Here is a 21,524-nt window from a genome sequence, read left to right on the forward strand (position 1 = left end):
TGAAATGCAGACTCTCTTTTGCCCTTTGATGAACTTATTTTGGAAGTTTCAAGTCTGTTGGTTGACTCCAAATCCATGCCTACTTAGGAAAGAAATAAAACCAAGGAGAAACTTGGAGAATTTTAAATTTCCTTTGTTTTTTCATTTTTTGTTCTATGTATGCCTAGATTTAGCTTTAATAATCTGCCAGCCTTACAGGATTTTCCTGTTTGCTTTTATTTCAAATATGGATTTCATTCCTCGTTTTCTCATTATTTCCTGTAGGTAGGTTACAGTGCTCCATTCTTCTCTCCGGAATGGGAATTCCTTGCCTCCTTTTGATCCCTTCATGCCTTTAGTGTTCATTTCAGGCCATGAGTTTGCTTTTACTTCAGAGAGAAAAAATCAACTTCCTCTGGGCTAAAGAATGGCCCAGTGTTTTTATTAGCCCCAATTTTATGTTTTACTTTTTTAATAAAGAAGCATTTTTGCTTCTGAAACAATGACTTGTTGAATTTCGGTGTCAAATTCAGCATCGTGCACAGGTCAGTCTCCTTTTCCTCAGTTGTCACTGAGAAGTACGTTCTCTCATTGGTCAGCCTTGTCTCTCTCTTGGATCCTCAGGCATCCAGATGTACCTCTGCAACAGAGACCACTATGGCTACCTGCCCATCCCCCTGAAGCCCCATCAGACGCTGCAGGAAGACATGGAGAACCTCATCCACGTGCAGATAGAAGCAATGAGTGAGTGCCCCAGGAGCCAGGTGATGGCTCTTGTTCCATTGCCACAGTGAACATACCAGCCACTTCTCTCCTCTTCCAGGACTGGAATCTCATGGCCATCAGTCCGCCATGGCTGAATATACAGCTATTCATTTGTCAGTTCATTCTTTTTTTTTTTTTTAGTTTATTTATTTATTCATTTTTTATTTTAATTTTATTTTGTCGATATACATTGTAGCTGATTATTGCTCCCCATCACCAAAACCTCCCTCCCTTCTCCCTCCCCCCTCCCCCCCAACAATGTCCTTTCTGTTTGCTTGTCGTATCAACTTCAAATAATTGTGGTTGTTATATCTTCTCCCCCCCCCCCCGGTTTTTGTGTGTGTGTGTGTGTGTGTGTGTGTGTGTGTGTGTGTGTGTGTGTGTGTGTGAATTTATATATTAATTTTTAGCTCCCACCAATAAGTGAGAACACGTGGTATTTCTCTTTCTGTGCCTGACTTGTTTCACTTAATATAATTCTCTCAAGGTCCATCCATGTTGTTGCAAATGGCAGTATTTCATTCGTTTTTATAGCTGAGTAGTATTCCATTGTGTAGATGTACCACATTTTCCGTATCCACTCATCTGATGATGGGCATTTGGGCTGGTTCCAACTCTTGGCTATTGTAAAGAGTGCTGAGATAAACATTGGGGAACAGGTATACCTTCGACGTGATGATTTCCATTCCTCTGGGTATATTCCCAACAGTGGGATAGCTGGGTCGTATGGTAGATCTATCTGCAATTGTTTGAGGAACCTCCATACCATTTTCCATAGAGGCTGCACCATTTTGCAGTCCCACCAACAATGTATGAGAGTTCCTTTTTCTCCGCAGCCTCGCCAGCATTTATCGTTGAGAGTCTTTTGGATTTTAGCCATCCTAACTGGGGTGAGATGGTATCTCAGTGTGGTTTTGATTTGCATTTCCCGGATGCTGAGTGATGTTGAGCATTTTTTCATATGTCTGTTGGCCATTTGTATATCTTCCTTAGAGAAATGCCTACTTAGCTCTTTTGCCCATTTTTTAATTGGGTTGCTTGTTTTCTTCTTGTAAAGTTGTTTGAGTTCCTTATATATTCTGGATATTAATCCTTTGTCAGATGTATATTTCGCAAATATTTTCTCCCACTCTGTTGGTTGTCTTTTAACTCTGTTAGTTGTTTCTTTTGCTGTGCAGAAGCTTTTTAGTTTGATAGAATCCCATTTGTTTATTTTTCCTTTGGTTGCCCGTGCTTTTGGGGTCATATTCATGAAGTCTGTGTCCAGTCCTATTTCCTGAAGTGTTTCTCCTGTGTTTTCTTTAAGAAGTTTTATTGTTTCAGGGTGTATATTTAAATCCTTAATCCATTTTGAGTTGATTTTAGTATATGGTGAGAGGTATGGGTCTAGTTTCATTCTCCTGCATATGGATATCCAGTTATCCCAGCACCATTTGCTGAAGAGGCAGTCCCTTCCCCAGTGAATAGGCTTGGTGCCTTTGTCAAAGATCAGATGGCAGTAAGTGTGTGGGTTGATTTCTGGATTCTCTGTTCTATTCCATTGATCAGTGTGTCTGTTTTTATGCCAGTACCATACTGTTTTGATTATTATAGCTTTGTAGTATAGTTTAAAGTCAGGTAGTGTTATGCCTCCAGCTTTATTTTTTTTGCTCAGTATTGCTTTGGCTATGCATGGTCTTTTATTATTCCATATAAATGTCTGGATAGTTCTTTCCATTTCTGAGAAAAATGTCTTTGGAATTTTGATGGGGATTGCATTAAATTTGTATATCACTTTGGGTAGTATGGACATTTTCACTATGTTGATTCTTCCAATCCAAGAGCATGGGATATCTTTCCATCTTCTTGTATCCTCTCTAATTTCTCTCAGCAGTGGTTTGTAGTTCTCACGATAGAGATTTTTCACCTCCTTGGTTAACTCAATTGCTAAGTATTTTATTTTTTTGGTGGCTATTATAAATGGGCAGGCTTTCTTGATTTCTCATTCTGCATGTTCACTATTGGAGAAAAGAAATGCTACTGATTTTTGTGTGTTGATTTTGTATCCTGCTACTGTGCTGAAATCATTTATCAATTCCCACAAGTTTTTTGTAGAGGTTTTAGGCTGTTCGATATATAGGATCATGTCATCTGCAAACAGGGACAGTTTGACTTCATCTTTTCCAAACTGGATGCCCTTTATTTCCTTCTCTTCTCTGATTGCTCTGGCTAGTACTTCCAACACTATGTTGAATAGGAGTGGTGAGAGTGGGCATCCTTGTCTAGTTCCTGTTCTTAAAGGAAAAGCTTTCAGCTTTTCCCCATTCAGGATGATATTGGCAGTGGGTTTGTCATATATGGCTTTAATTATGTTGAGATACTTTCCCTCTATACCTAACTTATAGAGGGTCTTTGTCATGAATGAGTGCTGAACTTTATCAGATGCTTTTTCAGCATCTATAGAGATGATCATATGGTCCTTGTGTTTGACTTTATTAATATGGTGTATCACATTTATTGATTTGCGTATGTTGAACCAACCTTGCATCCCTGGGATGAATCCCACTTGATCGTGGTGAATAATTTTACGTATGTGTTGCTGTATTCTGTTTGCTAGTATTTTAGTGAGGATTTTTGCTTCTATATTCATCAAGGATATTGGCCTGTAGTTTTCTTTTTTGGTTATATCGTTACCTGGTTTTGGTATCAGGATGATGTTTGCTTCATAGAATGAGTTTGGGAGATTTGCGTCTGTTTCAATCTTTTGGAACAGTTTGTAAAGAATCGGTGTCAATTCCTCTTTGAATGTTTGGTAAAATTCTGCTGTGAATCCATCTGGTGCTGGGCTTTTCTTTGTTGGGAGCCTTCTGATACCAGCTTCAATCTCCTTTATTGTTATTGGTCTGTTCAAATTTCCTGCGTCTTCATGGTTGAGTTTTGGGAGCTTGTGTGTGTCCAGAAATTTATCCATTTCCTTCAGATTTTCAAACTTCCTGTGTTCCTAGCTGTCTGGTTGAGCACACATGATTTAAAAGTCTTGGAGTTTGCCAGCTGGGGCTGTGAAGACCAGTCATGAATATGAGAGGACTGTGGCATATTTCTGGTATTGTCACACTGCAGATTCTTCATGGGACTTGAAATGCAGACTCTCTTTTGCCCTTTGATGAACTTATTTTGGAAGTTTCAAGTCTGTTGGTTGACTCCAAATCCATGCCTACTTAGGAAAGAAATAAAACCAAGGAGAAACTTGGAGAATTTTAAATTTCCTTTGTTTTTTCATTTTTTGTTCTATGTATGCCTAGATTTAGCTTTAATAATCTGCCAGCCTTACAGGATTTTCCTGTTTGCTTTTATTTCAAATATGGATTTCATTCCTCGTTTTCTCATTATTTCCTGTAGGTAGGTTACAGTGCTCCATTCTTCTCTCCGGAATGGGAATTCCTTGCCTCCTTTTGATCCCTTCATGCCTTTAGTGTTCATTTCAGGCCATGAGTTTGCTTTTACTTCAGAGAGAAAAAATCAACTTCCTCTGGGCTAAAGAATGGCCCAGTGTTTTTATTAGCCCCAATTTTATGTTTTACTTTTTTAATAAAGAAGCATTTTTGCTTCTGAAACAATGACTTGTTGAATTTCGGTGTCAAATTCAGCATCGTGCACAGGTCAGTCTCCTTTTCCTCAGTTGTCACTGAGAAGTACGTTCTCTCATTGGTCAGCCTTGTCTCTCTCTTGGATCCTCAGGCATCCAGATGTACCTCTGCAACAGAGACCACTATGGCTACCTGCCCATCCCCCTGAAGCCCCATCAGACGCTGCAGGAAGACATGGAGAACCTCATCCACGTGCAGATAGAAGCAATGAGTGAGTGCCCCAGGAGCCAGGTGATGGCTCTTGTTCCATTGCCACAGTGAACATACCAGCCACTTCTCTCCTCTTCCAGGACTGGAATCTCATGGCCATCAGTCCGCCATGGCTGAATATACAGCTATTCATTTGTCAGTTCATTCTTTTTTTTTTTTTTAGTTTATTTATTTATTCATTTTTTATTTTAATTTTATTTTGTCGATATACATTGTAGCTGATTATTGCTCCCCATCACCAAAACCTCCCTCCCTTCTCCCTCCCCCCTCCCCCCCAACAATGTCCTTTCTGTTTGCTTGTCGTATCAACTTCAAATAATTGTGGTTGTTATATCTTCTCCCCCCCCCCCCGGTTTTTGTGTGTGTGTGTGTGTGTGTGTGTGTGTGTGTGTGTGTGTGTGTGTGTGTGTGTGAATTTATATATTAATTTTTAGCTCCCACCAATAAGTGAGAACACGTGGTATTTCTCTTTCTGTGCCTGACTTGTTTCACTTAATATAATTCTCTCAAGGTCCATCCATGTTGTTGCAAATGGCAGTATTTCATTCGTTTTTATAGCTGAGTAGTATTCCATTGTGTAGATGTACCACATTTTCCGTATCCACTCATCTGATGATGGGCATTTGGGCTGGTTCCAACTCTTGGCTATTGTAAAGAGTGCTGAGATAAACATTGGGGAACAGGTATACCTTCGACGTGATGATTTCCATTCCTCTGGGTATATTCCCAACAGTGGGATAGCTGGGTCGTATGGTAGATCTATCTGCAATTGTTTGAGGAACCTCCATACCATTTTCCATAGAGGCTGCACCATTTTGCAGTCCCACCAACAATGTATGAGAGTTCCTTTTTCTCCGCAGCCTCGCCAGCATTTATCGTTGAGAGTCTTTTGGATTTTAGCCATCCTAACTGGGGTGAGATGGTATCTCAGTGTGGTTTTGATTTGCATTTCCCGGATGCTGAGTGATGTTGAGCATTTTTTCATATGTCTGTTGGCCATTTGTATATCTTCCTTAGAGAAATGCCTACTTAGCTCTTTTGCCCATTTTTTAATTGGGTTGCTTGTTTTCTTCTTGTAAAGTTGTTTGAGTTCCTTATATATTCTGGATATTAATCCTTTGTCAGATGTATATTTCGCAAATATTTTCTCCCACTCTGTTGGTTGTCTTTTAACTCTGTTAGTTGTTTCTTTTGCTGTGCAGAAGCTTTTTAGTTTGATAGAATCCCATTTGTTTATTTTTCCTTTGGTTGCCCGTGCTTTTGGGGTCATATTCATGAAGTCTGTGTCCAGTCCTATTTCCTGAAGTGTTTCTCCTGTGTTTTCTTTAAGAAGTTTTATTGTTTCAGGGTGTATATTTAAATCCTTAATCCATTTTGAGTTGATTTTAGTATATGGTGAGAGGTATGGGTCTAGTTTCATTCTCCTGCATATGGATATCCAGTTATCCCAGCACCATTTGCTGAAGAGGCAGTCCCTTCCCCAGTGAATAGGCTTGGTGCCTTTGTCAAAGATCAGATGGCAGTAAGTGTGTGGGTTGATTTCTGGATTCTCTGTTCTATTCCATTGATCAGTGTGTCTGTTTTTATGCCAGTACCATACTGTTTTGATTATTATAGCTTTGTAGTATAGTTTAAAGTCAGGTAGTGTTATGCCTCCAGCTTTATTTTTTTTGCTCAGTATTGCTTTGGCTATGCATGGTCTTTTATTATTCCATATAAATGTCTGGATAGTTCTTTCCATTTCTGAGAAAAATGTCTTTGGAATTTTGATGGGGATTGCATTAAATTTGTATATCACTTTGGGTAGTATGGACATTTTCACTATGTTGATTCTTCCAATCCAAGAGCATGGGATATCTTTCCATCTTCTTGTATCCTCTCTAATTTCTCTCAGCAGTGGTTTGTAGTTCTCACGATAGAGATTTTTCACCTCCTTGGTTAACTCAATTGCTAAGTATTTTATTTTTTTGGTGGCTATTATAAATGGGCAGGCTTTCTTGATTTCTCATTCTGCATGTTCACTATTGGAGAAAAGAAATGCTACTGATTTTTGTGTGTTGATTTTGTATCCTGCTACTGTGCTGAAATCATTTATCAATTCCCACAAGTTTTTTGTAGAGGTTTTAGGCTGTTCGATATATAGGATCATGTCATCTGCAAACAGGGACAGTTTGACTTCATCTTTTCCAAACTGGATGCCCTTTATTTCCTTCTCTTCTCTGATTGCTCTGGCTAGTACTTCCAACACTATGTTGAATAGGAGTGGTGAGAGTGGGCATCCTTGTCTAGTTCCTGTTCTTAAAGGAAAAGCTTTCAGCTTTTCCCCATTCAGGATGATATTGGCAGTGGGTTTGTCATATATGGCTTTAATTATGTTGAGATACTTTCCCTCTATACCTAACTTATAGAGGGTCTTTGTCATGAATGAGTGCTGAACTTTATCAGATGCTTTTTCAGCATCTATAGAGATGATCATATGGTCCTTGTGTTTGACTTTATTAATATGGTGTATCACATTTATTGATTTGCGTATGTTGAACCAACCTTGCATCCCTGGGATGAATCCCACTTGATCGTGGTGAATAATTTTACGTATGTGTTGCTGTATTCTGTTTGCTAGTATTTTAGTGAGGATTTTTGCTTCTATATTCATCAAGGATATTGGCCTGTAGTTTTCTTTTTTGGTTATATCGTTACCTGGTTTTGGTATCAGGATGATGTTTGCTTCATAGAATGAGTTTGGGAGATTTGCGTCTGTTTCAATCTTTTGGAACAGTTTGTAAAGAATCGGTGTCAATTCCTCTTTGAATGTTTGGTAAAATTCTGCTGTGAATCCATCTGGTGCTGGGCTTTTCTTTGTTGGGAGCCTTCTGATACCAGCTTCAATCTCCTTTATTGTTATTGGTCTGTTCAAATTTTCTGCGTCTTCATGGTTGAGTTTTGGGAGCTTGTGTGTGTCCAGAAATTTATCCATTTCCTTCAGATTTTCAAACTTCCTGTGTTCCTAGCTGTCTGGTTGAGCACACATGATTTAAAAGTCTTGGAGTTTGCCAGCTGGGGCTGTGAAGACCAGTCATGAATATGAGAGGACTGTGGCATATTTCTGGTATTGTCACACTGCAGATTCTTCATGGGACTTGAAATGCAGACTCTCTTTTGCCCTTTGATGAACTTATTTTGGAAGTTTCAAGTCTGTTGGTTGACTCCAAATCCATGCCTACTTAGGAAAGAAATAAAACCAAGGAGAAACTTGGAGAATTTTAAATTTCCTTTGTTTTTTCATTTTTTGTTCTATGTATGCCTAGATTTAGCTTTAATAATCTGCCAGCCTTACAGGATTTTCCTGTTTGCTTTTATTTCAAATATGGATTTCATTCCTCGTTTTCTCATTATTTCCTGTAGGTAGGTTACAGTGCTCCATTCTTCTCTCCGGAATGGGAATTCCTTGCCTCCTTTTGATCCCTTCATGCCTTTAGTGTTCATTTCAGGCCATGAGTTTGCTTTTACTTCAGAGAGAAAAAATCAACTTCCTCTGGGCTAAAGAATGGCCCAGTGTTTTTATTAGCCCCAATTTTATGTTTTACTTTTTTAATAAAGAAGCATTTTTGCTTCTGAAACAATGACTTGTTGAATTTCGGTGTCAAATTCAGCATCGTGCACAGGTCAGTCTCCTTTTCCTCAGTTGTCACTGAGAAGTACGTTCTCTCATTGGTCAGCCTTGTCTCTCTCTTGGATCCTCAGGCATCCAGATGTACCTCTGCAACAGAGACCACTATGGCTACCTGCCCATCCCCCTGAAGCCCCATCAGACGCTGCAGGAAGACATGGAGAACCTCATCCACGTGCAGATAGAAGCAATGAGTGAGTGCCCCAGGAGCCAGGTGATGGCTCTTGTTCCATTGCCACAGTGAACATACCAGCCACTTCTCTCCTCTTCCAGGACTGGAATCTCATGGCCATCAGTCCGCCATGGCTGAATATACAGCTATTCATTTGTCAGTTCATTCTTTTTTTTTTTTTTTTTTTTTTTAGTTTATTTATTTATTTATTTTTTATTTTAATTTTATTTTGTCGATATACATTGTAGCTGATTATTGCTCCCCATCACCAAAACCTCCCTCCCTTCTCCCTCCCCCCTCCCCCCCAACAATGTCCTTTCTGTTTGCTTGTCGTATCAACTTCAAATAATTGTGGTTGTTATATCTTCTCCCCCCCCTCCCCGGTTTGTGTGTGTGTGTGTGTGTGTGTGTGTGTGTGTGTGTGTGTGTGTGTGAATTTATATATTAATTTTTAGCTCCCACCAATAAGTGAGAACACGTGGTATTTCTCTTTCTGTGCCTGACTTGTTTCACTTAATATAATTCTCTCAAGGTCCATCCATGTTGTTGCAAATGGCAGTATTTCATTCGTTTTTATAGCTGAGTAGTATTCCATTGTGTAGATGTACCACATTTTCCGTATCCACTCATCTGATGATGGGCATTTGGGCTGGTTCCAACTCTTGGCTATTGTAAAGAGTGCTGAGATAAACATTGGGGAACAGGTATACCTTCGACGTGATGATTTCCATTCCTCTGGGTATATTCCCAACAGTGGGATAGCTGGGTCGTATGGTAGATCTATCTGCAATTGTTTGAGGAACCTCCATACCATTTTCCATAGAGGCTGCACCATTTTGCAGTCCCACCAACAATGTATGAGAGTTCCTTTTTCTCCGCAGCCTCGCCAGCATTTATCGTTGAGAGTCTTTTGGATTTTAGCCATCCTAACTGGGGTGAGATGGTATCTCAGTGTGGTTTTGATTTGCATTTCCTGGATGCTGAGTGATGTTGAGCATTTTTTCATATGTCTGTTGGCCATTTGTATATCTTCCTTAGAGAAATGCCTACTTAGCTCTTTTGCCCATTTTTTAATTGGGTTGCTTGTTTTCTTCTTGTAAAGTTGTTTGAGTTCCTTATATATTCTGGATATTAATCCTTTGTCAGATGTATATTTCGCAAATATTTTCTCCCACTCTGTTGGTTGTCTTTTAACTCTGTTAGTTGTTTCTTTTGCTGTGCAGAAGCTTTTTAGTTTGATAGAATCCCATTTGTTTATTTTTCCTTTGGTTGCCCGTGCTTTTGGGGTCATATTCATGAAGTCTGTGTCCAGTCCTATTTCCTGAAGTGTTTCTCCTGTGTTTTCTTTAAGAAGTTTTATTGTTTCAGGGTGTATATTTAAATCCTTAATCCATTTTGAGTTGATTTTAGTATATGGTGAGAGGTATGGGTCTAGTTTCATTCTCCTGCATATGGATATCCAGTTATCCCAGCACCATTTGCTGAAGAGGCAGTCCCTTCCCCAGTGAATAGGCTTGGTGCCTTTGTCAAAGATCAGATGGCAGTAAGTGTGTGGGTTGATTTCTGGATTCTCTGTTCTATTCCATTGATCAGTGTGTCTGTTTTTATGCCAGTACCATACTGTTTTGATTATTATAGCTTTGTAGTATAGTTTAAAGTCAGGTAGTGTTATGCCTCCAGCTTTATTTTTTTTGCTCAGTATTGCTTTGGCTATGCATGGTCTTTTATTATTCCATATAAATGTCTGGATAGTTCTTTCCATTTCTGAGAAAAATGTCTTTGGAATTTTGATGGGGATTGCATTAAATTTGTATATCACTTTGGGTAGTATGGACATTTTCACTATGTTGATTCTTCCAATCCAAGAGCATGGGATATCTTTCCATCTTCTTGTATCCTCTCTAATTTCTCTCAGCAGTGGTTTGTAGTTCTCACGATAGAGATTTTTCACCTCCTTGGTTAACTCAATTGCTAAGTATTTTATTTTTTTGGTGGCTATTATAAATGGGCAGGCTTTCTTGATTTCTCATTCTGCATGTTCACTATTGGAGAAAAGAAATGCTACTGATTTTTGTGTGTTGATTTTGTATCCTGCTACTGTGCTGAAATCATTTATCAATTCCCACAAGTTTTTTGTAGAGGTTTTAGGCTGTTCGATATATAGGATCATGTCATCTGCAAACAGGGACAGTTTGACTTCATCTTTTCCAAACTGGATGCCCTTTATTTCCTTCTCTTCTCTGATTGCTCTGGCTAGTACTTCCAACACTATGTTGAATAGGAGTGGTGAGAGTGGGCATCCTTGTCTAGTTCCTGTTCTTAAAGGAAAAGCTTTCAGCTTTTCCCCATTCAGGATGATATTGGCAGTGGGTTTGTCATATATGGCTTTAATTATGTTGAGATACTTTCCCTCTATACCTAACTTATAGAGGGTCTTTGTCATGAATGAGTGCTGAACTTTATCAGATGCTTTTTCAGCATCTATAGAGATGATCATATGGTCCTTGTGTTTGACTTTATTAATATGGTGTATCACATTTATTGATTTGCGTATGTTGAACCAACCTTGCATCCCTGGGATGAATCCCACTTGATCGTGGTGAATAATTTTACGTATGTGTTGCTGTATTCTGTTTGCTAGTATTTTAGTGAGGATTTTTGCTTCTATATTCATCAAGGATATTGGCCTGTAGTTTTCTTTTTTGGTTATATCGTTACCTGGTTTTGGTATCAGGATGATGTTTGCTTCATAGAATGAGTTTGGGAGATTTGCGTCTGTTTCAATCTTTTGGAACAGTTTGTAAAGAATCGGTGTCAATTCCTCTTTGAATGTTTGGTAAAATTCTGCTGTGAATCCATCTGGTGCTGGGCTTTTCTTTGTTGGGAGCCTTCTGATACCAGCTTCAATCTCCTTTATTGTTATTGGTCTGTTCAAATTTTCTGCGTCTTCATGGTTGAGTTTTGGGAGCTTGTGTGTGTCCAGAAATTTATCCATTTCCTTCAGATTTTCAAACTTCCTGTGTTCCTAGCTGTCTGGTTGAGCACACATGATTTAAAAGTCTTGGAGTTTGCCAGCTGGGGCTGTGAAGACCAGTCATGAATATGAGAGGACTGTGGCATATTTCTGGTATTGTCACACTGCAGATTCTTCATGGGACTTGAAATGCAGACTCTCTTTTGCCCTTTGATGAACTTATTTTGGAAGTTTCAAGTCTGTTGGTTGACTCCAAATCCATGCCTACTTAGGAAAGAAATAAAACCAAGGAGAAACTTGGAGAATTTTAAATTTCCTTTGTTTTTTCATTTTTTGTTCTATGTATGCCTAGATTTAGCTTTAATAATCTGCCAGCCTTACAGGATTTTCCTGTTTGCTTTTATTTCAAATATGGATTTCATTCCTCGTTTTCTCATTATTTCCTGTAGGTAGGTTACAGTGCTCCATTCTTCTCTCCGGAATGGGAATTCCTTGCCTCCTTTTGATCCCTTCATGCCTTTAGTGTTCATTTCAGGCCATGAGTTTGCTTTTACTTCAGAGAGAAAAAATCAACTTCCTCTGGGCTAAAGAATGGCCCAGTGTTTTTATTAGCCCCAATTTTATGTTTTACTTTTTTAATAAAGAAGCATTTTTGCTTCTGAAACAATGACTTGTTGAATTTCGGTGTCAAATTCAGCATCGTGCACAGGTCAGTCTCCTTTTCCTCAGTTGTCACTGAGAAGTACGTTCTCTCATTGGTCAGCCTTGTCTCTCTCTTGGATCCTCAGGCATCCAGATGTACCTCTGCAACAGAGACCACTATGGCTACCTGCCCATCCCCCTGAAGCCCCATCAGACGCTGCAGGAAGACATGGAGAACCTCATCCACGTGCAGATAGAAGCAATGAGTGAGTGCCCCAGGAGCCAGGTGATGGCTCTTGTTCCATTGCCACAGTGAACATACCAGCCACTTCTCTCCTCTTCCAGGACTGGAATCTCATGGCCATCAGTCCGCCATGGCTGAATATACAGCTATTCATTTGTCAGTTCATTCTTTTTTTTTTTTTTTTTTTTTTTTAGTTTATTTATTTATTTATTTTTTATTTTAATTTTATTTTGTCGATATACATTGTAGCTGATTATTGCTCCCCATCACCAAAACCTACCTCCCTTCTCCCTCCCCCCTCCCCCCCAACAATGTCCTTTCTGTTTGCTTGTCGTATCAACTTCAAATAATTGTGGTTGTTATATCTTCTCCCCCCCCTCCCCGGTTTGTGTGTGTGTGTGTGTGTGTGTGTGTGTGTGTGTGTGTGTGTGTGTGTGAATTTATATATTAATTTTTAGCTCCCACCAATAAGTGAGAACACGTGGTATTTCTCTTTCTGTGCCTGACTTGTTTCACTTAATATAATTCTCTCAAGGTCCATCCATGTTGTTGCAAATGGCAGTATTTCATTCGTTTTTATAGCTGAGTAGTATTCCATTGTGTAGATGTACCACATTTTCCGTATCCACTCATCTGATGATGGGCATTTGGGCTGGTTCCAACTCTTGGCTATTGTAAAGAGTGCTGAGATAAACATTGGGGAACAGGTATACCTTCGACGTGATGATTTCCATTCCTCTGGGTATATTCCCAACAGTGGGATAGCTGGGTCGTATGGTAGATCTATCTGCAATTGTTTGAGGAACCTCCATACCATTTTCCATAGAGGCTGCACCATTTTGCAGTCCCACCAACAATGTATGAGAGTTCCTTTTTCTCCGCAGCCTCGCCAGCATTTATCGTTGAGAGTCTTTTGGATTTTAGCCATCCTAACTGGGGTGAGATGGTATCTCAGTGTGGTTTTGATTTGCATTTCCCGGATGCTGAGTGATGTTGAGCATTTTTTCATATGTCTGTTGGCCATTTGTATATCTTCCTTAGAGAAATGCCTACTTAGCTCTTTTGCCCATTTTTTAATTGGGTTGCTTGTTTTCTTCTTGTAAAGTTGTTTGAGTTCCTTATATATTCTGGATATTAATCCTTTGTCAGATGTATATTTCGCAAATATTTTCTCCCACTCTGTTGGTTGTCTTTTAACTCTGTTAGTTGTTTCTTTTGCTGTGCAGAAGCTTTTTAGTTTGATAGAATCCCATTTGTTTATTTTTCCTTTGGTTGCCCGTGCTTTTGGGGTCATATTCATGAAGTCTGTGTCCAGTCCTATTTCCTGAAGTGTTTCTCCTGTGTTTTCTTTAAGAAGTTTTATTGTTTCAGGGTGTATATTTAAATCCTTAATCCATTTTGAGTTGATTTTAGTATATGGTGAGAGGTATGGGTCTAGTTTCATTCTCCTGCATATGGATATCCAGTTATCCCAGCACCATTTGCTGAAGAGGCAGTCCCTTCCCCAGTGAATAGGCTTGGTGCCTTTGTCAAAGATCAGATGGCAGTAAGTGTGTGGGTTGATTTCTGGATTCTCTGTTCTATTCCATTGATCAGTGTGTCTGTTTTTATGCCAGTACCATACTGTTTTGATTATTATAGCTTTGTAGTATAGTTTAAAGTCAGGTAGTGTTATGCCTCCAGCTTTATTTTTTTTGCTCAGTATTGCTTTGGCTATGCATGGTCTTTTATTATTCCATATAAATGTCTGGATACTTCTTTCCATTTCTGAGAAAAATGTCTTTGGAATTTTGATGGGGATTGCATTAAATTTGTATATCACTTTGGGTAGTATGGACATTTTCACTATGTTGATTCTTCCAATCCAAGAGCATGGGATATCTTTCCATCTTCTTGTATCCTCTCTAATTTCTCTCAGCAGTGGTTTGTAGTTCTCACGATAGAGATTTTTCACCTCCTTGGTTAACTCAATTGCTAAGTATTTTATTTTTTTGGTGGCTATTATAAATGGGCAGGCTTTCTTGATTTCTCATTCTGCATGTTCACTATTGGAGAAAAGAAATGCTACTGATTTTTGTGTGTTGATTTTGTATCCTGCTACTGTGCTGAAATCATTTATCAATTCCCACAAGTTTTTTGTAGAGGTTTTAGGCTGTTCGATATATAGGATCATGTCATCTGCAAACAGGGACAGTTTGACTTCATCTTTTCCAAACTGGATGCCCTTTATTTCCTTCTCTTCTCTGATTGCTCTGGCTAGTACTTCCAACACTATGTTGAATAGGAGTGGTGAGAGTGGGCATCCTTGTCTAGTTCCTGTTCTTAAAGGAAAAGCTTTCAGCTTTTCCCCATTCAGGATGATATTGGCAGTGGGTTTGTCATATATGGCTTTAATTATGTTGAGATACTTTCCCTCTATACCTAACTTATAGAGGGTCTTTGTCATGAATGAGTGCTGAACTTTATCAGATGCTTTTTCAGCATCTATAGAGATGATCATATGGTCCTTGTGTTTGACTTTATTAATATGGTGTATCACATTTATTGATTTGCGTATGTTGAACCAACCTTGCATCCCTGGGATGAATCCCACTTGATCGTGGTGAATAATTTTACGTATGTGTTGCTGTATTCTGTTTGCTAGTATTTTAGTGAGGATTTTTGCTTCTATATTCATCAAGGATATTGGCCTGTAGTTTTCTTTTTTGGTTATATCATTACCTGGTTTTGGTATCAGGATGATGTTTGCTTCATAGAATGAGTTTGGGAGATTTGCGTCTGTTTCAATCTTTTGGAACAGTTTGTAAAGAATCGGTGTCAATTCCTCTTTGAATGTTTGGTAAAATTCTGCTGTGAATCCATCTGGTGCTGGGCTTTTCTTTGTTGGGAGCCTTCTGATACCAGCTTCAATCTCCTTTATTGTTATTGGTCTGTTCAAATTTTCTGCGTCTTCATGGTTGAGTTTTGGGAGCTTGTGTGTGTCCAGAAATTTATCCATTTCCTTCAGATTTTCAAACTTCCTGTGTTCCTAGCTGTCTGGTTGAGCACACATGATTTAAAAGTCTTGGAGTTTGCCAGCTGGGGCTGTGAAGACCAGTCATGAATATGAGAGGACTGTGGCATATTTCTGGTATTGTCACACTGCAGATTCTTCATGGGACTTGAAATGCAGACTCTCTTTTGCCCTTTGATGAACTTATTTTGGAAGTTTCAAGTCTGTTGGTTGACTCCAAATCCATGCCTACTTAGGAAAGAAATAAAACCAAGGAGAAACTTGGAGAATTTTAAATTTCCTTTGTTTTTTCATTTTTTGTTCTATGTATGCCTAGATTTAGCTTTAATAATCTGCCAGCCTTACAGGATTTTCCTGTTTGCTTTTATTTCAAATATGGATTTCATTCCTCGTTTTCTCATTATTTCCTGTAGGTAGGTTACAGTGCTCCATTCTTCTCTCCGGAATGGGAATTCCTTGCCTCCTTTTGATCCCTTCATGCCTTTAGTGTTCATTTCAGGCCATGAGTTTGCTTTTACTTCAGAGAGAAAAAATCAACTTCCTCTGGGCTAAAGAATGGCCCAGTGTTTTTATTAGCCCCAATTTTATGTTTTACTTTTTTAATAAAGAAGCATTTTTGCTTCTGAAACAATGACTTGTTGAATTTCGGTGTCAAATTCAGCATCGTGCACAGGTCAGTCTCCTTTTCCTCAGTTGTCACTGAGAAGTACGTTCTCTCATTGGTCAGCCTTGTCTCTCTCTTGGATCCTCAGGCATCCAGATGTACCCCTGCAACAGAGACCACTATGGCTACCTGCCCATCCCCCTGAAGCCCCATCAGACGCTGCAGGAAGACATCGAGAACCTCATCCACGTGCAGATAGAAGCAATGAGTGCCCCAGGAGCCAGGTGATGGCTCTTGTTCCATTGCCACAGTGAACATACCAGCCACTTCTCTCCTCTTCCAGGACTGGAATCACATGGCCATCAGTCCGCCATGGCTGAATATACAGCTATTCATTTGTCAGTTCATTCTTAAACTTTCCCTGTGTGAAATATAAGTATGAGAAGGTCTTTGCCCTCAGTAAGCCTCACGTCTCAGTGGAGAGCTGGGTACATAAGTAAAAACTTTTCATGCAATGTGATAAGTGCTTTAATAGTATTTTGTGGTGTTGATTTAAACTCTAACTTTGCTGCTTTCAAATTATATGACTTTGAACAAGTAACCTTCTTAGTTGTAAAATGGAGATGATGAAAATTTCCAGGGTTTTTGGACAGATTCACCATGATGTAAATAAAAAGTCTAGTACAACAATAATTATGACTTCAAAGTAATAATAGCCTGTGATGTGAGAGACACCATGCTAAGCACTTTTACTACACTGTCTCACTAATCCTCACTACAACTCTGTGAAGGAGATTTTATTATTCCCACATTAAAGATGAAGAAACTGAGGTGCAGAGTAACTTGCCGTAGATGATTCTACTAAACAAATGGAGAATTGGGATTTGAACCAATCTTGCTATCTCCAAAGCTCATCTCCTGAAACATCGTATTGTTTTTGCCTCTGGGGCTAGCATGATATCAGAATTGGTATGCTCAGTAATTGGTAGCTGTATTTATTATTACGTGTGATGTAAAGTAGTGGCAAAAGGAGAAAGTAACTGACCCACCTAGCCTAGAGTAGGATGTTTGGAATGAGGGAGTATTTCCTGTTGTCCATCACTAGAACATAGGATGTATGCATGTGGCCAGTGAAGGTGGTTGGGGGTAAACAGGGGATGTGAACCTGGAAAGTGTGCAGGAGCCCAGCCAGGAGGCCCCCTAATGTATAGGAAGGTGTTTAGAGTTGTCTTGAAGGGAGGCGATCTTTTAAAGGGATTTTAGCAAAGAAATGTCAGGTTGAAATTTGGATTTAGGACGGTCACTCTAGTGGTAAGAAAAGTACGCATGGAGCATGGGTGGGCAGTGGGTGCTGGTCTCAGCCAAAAGTGAAAAGACCATTCTGGACATCACATGGCAAACTAAGCAAAAGATGGTGATGACCTGAGCTAGAGCAGTAGCAGGGGAATGGAGAAGAAGGAATGGATGAAGAGAAACTTAGGACATAGACTTGAAATAACTTAGCCAAGAGTTGGCTGCAGGTGAATGAGCAAAAGGGAGGCACAGAGGAAAAACTCCCAAGTTCTGACTTGAGTGTCTGGAATGATTTCAGGAATTCTCAATGAAATAGGGCATGGAGAATAAAGGTGAGATTTGAAAAGAAAGTTTATTTTTGGACACATTGAGTTGCCTGTGATTATATCTGTTCTTCACTCCCCAGCCCCCAGACTATCAATTCCTTTTTCATCATGTTAGTCTCGGAACCTAGCACATTTTCTGTCACCTAGTAGATGCCCAGTAAATATTTGTTGTAAATGACTGCTAATAGTGCTATTAGACTAGCCTGATTGAAGCATTAGAACATGCATTTTATTTGTGAACACACATAGGACACCTACTGTAATGTGTGAGTCACTCTTTGAAGGCACTGGGGACTTAAGACATTTTATAACCAATTCTGTTTTCAGAATTTATGATTTAATTGCGGAGACAGGACAGAAATAAAAAAGATACCAACATGCAATGTAGTACTTTGTGAAAGAAGCAGATCCAAGGGCACTAGAGAGGGATGGATATGGCTTATGTGATATGGAAGAACTTCAGTCCCGAGGGTTCTTAAGCTGAGCTTGGATAGAAGTGTGGAGTTTAAACAAGAGGAGTGATATAGTAAGGATCCCACAGGCAGAGGAAATAGGCTGAGCAAAGACAAAGCATTCTCATCCTGACAAAGGAAGAGAGTTGGCTTAAAACAGTAGAAGGAAATAAAATGTGAGAGGCTAAGGTGGCTTCATCATTGTGGTCCTTGAATGCACAGCTAAAGCAGAATGCCCAGCTAAAGCAGAATGCCCAGCTAAAGCAGAATGCCCAGCTAAAGCAGAATGCCCATGCTAAGGAGACAGCGAAGGCTTTAGAGGAGAGTCAGGCTACACGTATGCATTCATCACATGCTATATTCCACAGAGTATTCAAGATGCTGGGCATACAGCAGTAAACAAAATAGGCAGAAGCCCTGCCATCCAGGAGCTTATATTCTAATAGAGAGAGAGAGAAAATATATCAAGGAAGCATTCACACGAGTGTTTGGGGAAAAGTGTTCCAAGCAGAAATAACAGCACATGTGAAGGCTGTTAGATAGGAAGAAGCTTGGGGGTGTTTCAGGGACAAATGACCAATGTAGTTGGACTGTGGAGAGTGAGGACTTGGGTAGAAGGAGATGAAGTCATGGAAGAAGAACTGTCCAGATCATGCAGAATGTTCTGGTCATGGTAAGAAAATGGGTTTTATTCTAAGAGTAATGGTACTCCATAGGGAGTAGTGTGGTGTGATTTATGCATTTAGAAAGGTCACTTGGGCCGTGGTGTGGATACAAGAGTGTAGGTGACCTGTGCATCTCTCCTGGTGAGAGATGGTGGTGTCTGGGATGTGAGCTGTAGCAGGGAAGTGATGAGAAGCAGACAGGTCAGGACTTACAGAGACCTGGATGCAGTCCATGAAGGAAATAAAGGAATTGAGAATAACTCCAGGATTTTAGCCTGGCATACCACGTACTGGGATGAGAACAGCTTCATAGGAAAAGAAGTGGAGGGGATATTGGGCTGTGTAAGCTTAAGATATTTATTAGGCATCTGAATAGGGAGATCAGGAGACAGTTGAATGGTTGTGTCTGGAGTTCAGGGAAGAGGCTCTATGTAGAGACATTTGGGAATCATCAGCATCCACAGGATATTTGGAGCCACGGAACAGTGTGGACTCACGTCGTAAACGAGCATGGGACAAGAACGGGAGGACAAATCCCGGGGGGAGACAAAGAGCCAGAAATCTGGGAGGAAAAGTTGACAAGCATTTCAAGAAAGAGCCAGAAACTGCTGAGAAATCAAGTAAAATGAGGATAAAGAACTGATTGTTGGTTCCATCAGGATGATGTCTGATGACCTCGACAAGAGCCACTTCAATGCGGTGATGGGGACACAAGCCCATTAGGGTGGGTGGAAGAGAAGGCAATGGGGAGATGAGACAGTGGAATGGAGATGGGATGGGGAACAGAGGATGCGATGGTGGCTTTGGGGCGGGAGATCAAGGCAGACAGTTTTTTGATTTGATTTGGTTAGTTTGTGTTTGTTTTTTTAAGATGGGAATATTCCAGCATGTTCGCATGCTAACGAGAAGGATCCAGTGTATAAGGAGAACTTGATGATGTGGAATAGAAGAAAGTTGTAAGGCTAAAACCCTTGAGAAAACGAGGACAATGCTGGACAGTTGTTCTAGACAGAAATGTGGACACGTCACCTGCTGCAGTACATGGGAAGGCAGCATATGGAGGTCCACCTGCTGTTGGGTTCATGGACACGAGGTGGAAGGAAAAGTCAGATCTAATTTGATTTTGAATATTTTCTCTGTGAAGTATGTCACCCAGTCATGAGGTGGAGAGAGACATGGGAGACTTCAGGAGAGAAAAGGCATAAAACGGATTTCTCAGAAAGGGGGAAGGTAAATTTACTATAGAAGTGTAGTTGCATCATTTGGTGATGTCAAGTGTCAACCAGACATCTGTGGCTGGAGCTTTGAAGTGATTGGTCAACCCAATTGTGTGAGCTTCTGCAGTATCCTTGGTGCTGAGTAAGTAGATAATTGGGTCAAAACAGGATTAAGGTCTTATCAGGCAAGATCAATGCAAGGGAACTGAGAGTATTTACATGGGATTGGTCAGGGAATTTATGAATTGGAGACTGGAGTTTCAGAGATTGGAGTGGAAACATTTGAGTGGTGTGGGAGAAGGGTTATAACAACAGCAAATAACACCTATTAAAAGCACTGTGCCTGTATTAGTCTGTTTATGTTGCTTATAACAAAATACTCGGAACTGGGTAATTTGTAAAGAAAACAAAATTTATTGCTTACAGTTTCTGAGGTCAGGAAGTCCAAAGTCCATCTGGTGGTGGCAACAGTGACCCAGGGGTCTCACACTGTTAGATGGTGGAAGCAGAGAGAGCAGGAGAGACAAACTCTCTTCTTTTAAAGCCCTCAGAACCACACCCCTGACCACCATGTTTAATCCATTCACTACTGCACAGTTCCACAACCCAATCGCCTCTTCAAGGCTCCACCTTTCAATTACCATAATAGGATTTCCCACCCTCTTAATAGTCACAGTGGGGGCTGTTTCTAAGACATAAAACTTGGGGGACACAATTCAGTTCACTACAGTGCCCATCACTGCACATGTACTAACTCATTTGACATGGTAGGAGCTGTATGGAGAACTGGAAGATGTGCTTCCTTTGGGGGATGAACGACAGGGCGCCAGAGTGTGGAAAGGTGATACGTGTAAATGGGTTCTGACGCATGAAGAGGCTGGTCCTGCAAATCACAGCATGAAGCAATAGGAAACTGCAGTTGCCTGTTCTCATTATTAGACATTCTGAGGCAATAGAATGTCATGGAAAGATTACTAAGATATTTGGATCTGAAGTCAGAAGACCTAACGCTGAGTTCCGACTGTACCAAACACTCACTGTTTGACCTTGGGCAAGTCTACATCTGGATTGGTCTCAGTTTATTTATCTGTAAAAACAAACAACAACAACAAACAAAAAAAAAGACAAAATTACATGATGACCATGAAAGCACTTAACAGATTGTAAAGCACTTTTAAGTGACTGTTATGGTTGAGAACAGATCTATGCTTGAGGAAGATTATTTTGACAACAATGTGCATGATGAGTTAGAACAGGCGAGACTGAGATCATGTGAGTGTTCGAAAAATATTAAAACAGCCCAGGCATGGTGGGTGAGGACCTGAGCTAGGGTGGTGCCTGCAGCAATGGAAGAAGTTCCAGAGGAACTACAGAGAAGTATTAGGATTTGATCCAAATGCAGTCTCCCATGTGCTTTTCCAGACATGACTAGGCTAAATTAGTTCCTGTGAACCCCGCCCAGTTGCTCAGTTACCCAACACCCGTGGCTAGCAAGGACTAGCTTTGGGGGTAGTGGAGAGTCGGGGTTAAGAGTTCAGGTGCAGGAATCAGACCTAGGTTCAGATACCAGCTCTGTCAGCTCCGTGACCTTGGGCATGTTATTTAAGCCTTTGTTTCCTTGTCTGTAAAAATAGAGACACTGATACCTATTCCATGGTGCATGTAAAGATTAAAT

The 21,524-nt window shown here is 40.1% G+C and overlaps 2 protein-coding genes across 2 annotated transcripts in view; one reads left to right on the forward strand and one right to left on the reverse strand.

Moving 5' to 3' along the window:
* The window catches only part of LOC134384026 (procollagen galactosyltransferase 2-like), a 235,169-nt gene that overhangs the window by 200,952 nt on the left and 12,693 nt on the right, over nt 1–21,524 (forward strand). The window lies entirely within an intron of this gene.
* LOC134384028 (uncharacterized) overlaps nt 20,244–21,524 on the reverse strand; it is a 202,866-nt gene continuing 201,585 nt past the window's right edge. The window contains exon 7 of the transcript XR_010024237.1: nt 20,244–20,936. The gene's annotated coding sequence lies outside the window, so the exon portion shown is untranslated. The remainder of the gene's footprint in view (nt 20,937–21,524) is intronic.

The sequence above is a fragment of the Cynocephalus volans genome, chromosome 8, assembly GCF_027409185.1.
Source record: "Cynocephalus volans isolate mCynVol1 chromosome 8, mCynVol1.pri, whole genome shotgun sequence".
NCBI lineage: Eukaryota > Metazoa > Chordata > Mammalia > Dermoptera > Cynocephalidae > Cynocephalus > Cynocephalus volans.